Below are 6298 nucleotides of genomic sequence, written 5' to 3'. Positions count from 1 at the left end.
TTAATCTTTTCAACTTGATTGAAAAATGACATTCTATAATTTCTGTAGCTTTTTTGGCATTTCTTTCCGTCATATTTTTTGAACAAATCATATTCCATATTATATTGCTACCTAGGTTTTTTAGTAATAAATCTAATTGCGTCAATTAAATTAACTATTAATATTTATTATTTAAGCGAAGGGAAAAGGAAATACGTTTGAAGGATTCAATCCTCACAGGAGCGCTTTTTCAAACATAACACTAATCAAATTTGATGTTAAATAAGGTGCGAGAAATGCAATAGGGAAAATATGGTATTGAATCAAATGAGTTACATTTATTTCTTCAGGGAACAACATTGATTTGACAAAAAAAATCAATTTTAGGTTGTAAATCTAACACATAATGTAAAATTCATTTTAAAATCAATTTTTCAAGCGAAAAGATCACGGCAAAGTTCAAGACAGCTCTCAGGAAAGAAAATAAAGTTCTAGCGATCATTTTATAGTTATTTTGGTCTTTGTTCAGGAGAATAAAATGTTATTCGCACATCGTCTTAATAAAAGCACAATATTTCTTCTTAACACGGAAAGTCTGACAAACTTTATAGGTCAATAGCGCTGGACAAAAACTCCAGAAATTAAACTTTCCTGCTTTACGAATTGTAACTGAAAGCTCCGGGGTTCCTTTCTTATTTATTAAGATACGGGAATGAAATAAAAGAGCCAATCTATCGCATTATTCACAATGAATGTAGAATGTAGAAATAGAGCCACATAAAACATTACGTATCTTTCACAGTAACAAGCTTACTGTAATATTACTGAGTAGGTAGCAAATTGAAAAATAGGTGTATTTTGTAAATGATTAATTTTTGAAATTATTTTGCTGTTATTCATTGTTAGGTAATTACTTACGTGTCTTGTAAAAATTAATTCATAATGTAAGTATTAGCAAATACGTATCTGTGTCGGAAAAAATATCGTATAGATGCAGCGAGAGAAATCTATCAAAACATAATAGCGAAAATAATTAAATTTAAAACCTGTCAAGAAATAAATTGCTTTCAAACAGGTATTGATCGAAAACCGACTTCGGGAAAAAATTTCTTGACAATAGCGACATCACGAAACGTTTGTTGCAAAACTTGTTAAAATTAAAAATATAGTGTAGTCAATTACTAAGTGTTTTAAGTTAACAATATACGGTATGTCCCCGGATTGAGTTTACAAGAGAGAAAAAAAAATTATTTTTGATTTTACGCAAAAACTTCAGAACTTCATTTTTTTTTCATCTGAAACCCCGATTTCTGTTATTAAAAAGTTTTTTTTCTATAATTTGTTCAAAAAATTGAAATTCACGCATAGTTATATGTGCCTGAAGTGGGTCATTTTCTGACGTGTATTTTTTTTTGCATTGTTAGTAAGATCGAAACCATAGAAACCATACAAAACAGTGTGTGAAATGCAATTTCACGCATACGACTATTTCTGTTTTTCATTTCACGCACTGTTTTTTATTAGTTACCTAGCAACATGGTCACTGCATTGAAACTTCAGAGTTCCTTCAAAAATTTGAATTTTTAATTTCAATTTTTTGAATCAATTATAGAAAAAATATTGTTTATATTTCGTGCGCGAAGATGTTTTTGTGCATTCAAAGGCTTATACTGCCTCGACCTTCGTCTCGGCGTAAAAGACCTTTTCATGCACAAAAAACACTCTCTTCGCGCACTTAATATAAAAATAACTATTTCAACACAGAGGAAGACTTAACATTAAAATCAAAGAAAATGCAGAAAAAATATTTTCTTTTTTTTTTGAAAAAATTAAATGATAATTGAATATAAAACTATTCTATTAACTATGCACCGTTTTCTGTAGGTACATAATTCAACCCTGTATCGAAGTTTACGCTTCTGAACATCCATGCCTGATAGATAACTGTTGGGAAATTTTTCATTAAATTTTGTAATTATGTGACAAAAACCGGTCCAACATAGGATTAAATAAATTCTTTGTTCTAAAGACAACATTTTGAAACTGGACTGGAAATTGGCCTGGTTTTTTGACAAACAACTTATTACTTGTTTGTCAAAAAACCAGGCCAATTGTAATAAAATTTATAACATAAAAATTAATTCTAAGTCCAGATTTTAACAAAAAATGTTAATTTAAGAATACAGTGTATCAATACTGAGATTTTAATAACGGAAATGGGGGTTTCAGATGAAGGAAAAAATGTTATTCCTCTAAAGTTTGTACGTAAAATCAAAATTTTTTTTCCTCTTGTAAACTCAATCCGGGGACATACTGTAGATATATCGGCTTTAAATTAATTAAATCAAATTTAAAAAAAAGTGAATCCTTATACCCAAGTTGATATAAAATATTTGTCTAAAACATGAACTTACTTTTCATACATTAACATGTAACAAATAATAGTTATTTATGGTACTAGTTGGTACGAGTTGAAATCTAGTGGTTTAGTTTTTTTCAAGTGACTTCTAGCCGCTAACACACGTGTGCTATACTTAACTTTATCCAACACTTCCAAAATATCGTTGAAAAATGTTCTGACATTTTTATTTGACAAATTAATTTGATCAATTGTTTTAATTCAGATGAAAAATTACTTTCGAAAAGGAATTGTTTTTCTATAACTTAGCTAAATTTTGTTGTATAAATTGATTTTGAAAATATTACGGCCTAATCCAAAAACAAACAAAAAGTAATGTGAAAATTGATTGTACGGGGCGACGCATCTATGTTGCAGGCTTATAGAAGCTTTTTGCAAAAAACCTAGACGTTTTGTAAAACAGCGTCACTTTGAATAATAACTTTCAATTATTCAAAATGACCTGCAGTTTTCAGTCATTTTGCAAAATTCCTGATGGCAGTTAGGCATATTGAAATATCGCAATATACTGTTGTAAATGACTAGGCACTTTGAATAAATCCTTTTATCATGCGCACGTGTCACAGTAGTAGCACTTGCCTAAGCAAGTAGTATTTTCCTTGAAGACGTTTTTTACTTTTTTCATTGTGTCGTTCTGTGCAAATAGCTCACGTTGTTCTTTTAAGTTTTTTATAATAAATATCTATATACGTGCATTTGGTTACATATTTCATAAAAAGTTAGTTAAGTTTTCTACACGAAATCACCAAATTTTTATTCTTAAAGAAAAAATAATTTATTTCTGTTGGTTTTTTTGTTTTGTTGCGGACATTAATAATTTGTACCCTTCACTGGTATTTTATTGTAATAAGTATGTGATATAGCAGTATGAAAAGTAAGTATTCTCGACTATTAATTCATTTTTTCCCTTTCCCAGAAGCCGCGATTTATCCTCTTCACTGCCTGTAAAATCAACTGTAAAACCTCTCCACTTCACCTCAGCCCCTTTTTTCCGTCTACTTGTTGATAGTCCATAAGAAAATGAGAGATCACCGTCCACATTTGTAACATTTATTTTGTCATTTTCATCTCAACTAAACTGCATCCAATTCATCTTGATCTCCGTGACCTTTAGCATCTCTTTTGTCTGTCGGGGTGGAAACAATATGAATTTTATTACCACCACTAAGGTGATATTTTAGTAAATAGTAATGTGGCTGCGTGCGTATGATCAATACGGATCTCTGGGGCGCAGAATTTCGTGCGCAACTCTACCCGAAATGCACTATAAATAACCTGTAACCCATTTCTGTTTCCCCTGTTCCTCTTGGAGATCCTGTGGTTTCTTGATTTTGCTTTACCAGCAGGAAACCGCGACATTCTTTAATTATAACCTTGTGAAGCGACCGCAATTTCGATCGCCTCATTTCGTTTCGAAACGGTAATAAATTCAGTTAATTAACATTTGTCGGTTTGATTTTGTAAAGAAAAGTTTCCGATATGCATTTAATTTGTACGAAAATTAGCAATTTTCTTAATACAAACAAATTATAATATAAAGTCATGGCAGTCGGAAATTTGACACTATGAACGACCCTTACGATATTCCTAAATAAAAATTTATTAAAACATACCTATGTAATTTTAAAGAATTTAATTGGGTAAAAATATGTATCTACAGTGTGAGTGTATCTATACAATCTGAAAATTATTGTTACTTATCAATATTTCCGCCTTCAGATTATAAATAGATCATTCGATGTTTTGTATTTTTTTTTAATATATCCACCGTTTCGTAATAAAAAAATACATATTTTTGACTACTGACTACAAATTAGATTAAATAGTCTTGACTGTTAACCCGATATGTTAACACTTTACAATTCTAAACAAAAAAAACTTATCAGAATTTAATAATTGATATTAAAACTGACTTTTACTGTTTTTATCTACGATCGTTGTCAAAGTTGACGTTTAGTAAACTGACGGAATCGTACCATAAAACTTTTAGTACACGCTTTTATGGCACAGAACTGTCAGAATACAACAATACAATTTGTTGGAAACATTGTTTCTTCATAAAATATTGAATCAATAATAATTATTTTATCGTAGATAAAATTTTGTAAGACATACGTGTAAAAAGTTCCTTTGTTGCACTCACATCCTTTAAAATACTCCCTCGTACCTCGGTCGTATTTTAACCCCTTTGTGCAATAAAGGATACCTTCTTACACTTATATCTTAAATAACTACATCTTTATTGAGTTTTAGAATGTACTATGGGGGCCAAAAAATTTTGGCCGTCACTTTCTTGACATTCAAGTAAAGTGTAAATAAATCTTTAGGAATCGTAACCCCACTTTCGATTCTTGTCAGTTTGACAATCAATTTAAACTGTTCGAAGCTCAGATACTCCAAAAATCGGACATGAATGAACAAAATTAGAGCAATCGTACATAGATAACCTGAGGTAAACGTTCTGTGTAGTAGAAATGACAAAATAATTTTGAGTTTTGAAATTTACCACCCAAAAAATAACATTCATAATCAAGACGGTAATCATGATGACAATAAGTACGGATTACAATTTTTTTTTAAATTTATTAAATGCTTAATAACATTTTATTTCGTTAATTCTTTCGTTATTTTTCACAAAAACACTTGATAATTGCTAACTGACAGTTTTTCTTTAGAGATAGAATATTTAAGATACATATGATACATGTCTGTTTTTATGTTTTTATGACTGTACAAAACACTAAACAATAATAATGCAATCAGGTGCCTCAAAATTGGCGGAACAGCTTAGCCCGGAAAATTCACCTCCCGTACTCTAATGTAAATAACTAATACACCTTGCGTGATACACAGCGATAATCTTAAAATTATTGCTAAGGAGACAGATAAAATAAAACACTTTTGTTTGGTTCGTCACATTAACGAAACTTTACTATAAACGATCTCTCCAAGAATATGTGTACTATCCGTTTATTAAACTCCCGCACTGTCAGTGTCAAAATTTTGAATTTTCTTTGGAGTGTACCTATGGTGACATGCCTTTTCAGTTGCCTGTACACAAAATCTAGTTATAAGAACTTCAACAACAAAAGTGTGGTTATATTAATGGAGTTAATTCTCCTCTTTCCAAACAATAATTAACAATATTATGCTTCTCTCTGGCCGTTAACAGTATTCTTTTACATTCCATATCTTCTTCTTGTGCAGCCACTTGGTGTAAGTAATATTTTGAATGAAAGAAACAGAATTTATTAAACTTAACTTCAAATTTGAAATTTCTAATTTTTGCACCAACGTTAACGTAAAAATTACTAGTCTCTGAACGACAGTGCGGCAACTTGCAAACACTTTGACAGTGCGGGAGTTTAGTAAATGGACAATATACGATGTTTTGGCATAAGGGGAGGCCATGGAAAAAGTGCATTTAAGTTGGCAGTAAAACTGTCTGTTGAATTAGGTTATGTTTTTCTAAGTTTGAGGTTATAAACTGCGTCAATGTCTAGTGCATTGTTGTCAGTTTTACTATTTTCCAATAGAACAATACTCACACATTTTTAATCCAATTTAACAAAACAGGAAACTGACTTGAACAGACTACAGAATAGTAGGGAGCGGGACCTAAAGACGAAGTGGCTCCTGTTAATTTATGCACCACTTAGATAACCCACCTATACATAACTTCTTAATGAATTTTTCATTTTAAAATTAATTAAATTATGTAATTAAAAAATTATTGAAATCACGCGCCTTACAACAAAACTGCAACTTTAACAGTCGAACAAATTATAAAATCCTAAACGCGATAATAAATTAAAGTCCATTCAAAAAACATCTGGACTGTCAAAATCAAAATTGCAGTTGTTAGGTTGGTTAAATGACTAGTTATTTTCATATTACCCG

Source organism: Tenebrio molitor, chromosome 7, assembly GCF_963966145.1.
Source record: "Tenebrio molitor chromosome 7, icTenMoli1.1, whole genome shotgun sequence".
Lineage (NCBI taxonomy): Eukaryota > Metazoa > Arthropoda > Insecta > Coleoptera > Tenebrionidae > Tenebrio > Tenebrio molitor.
Note: the sequence above shows the minus strand (reverse complement) of the source record.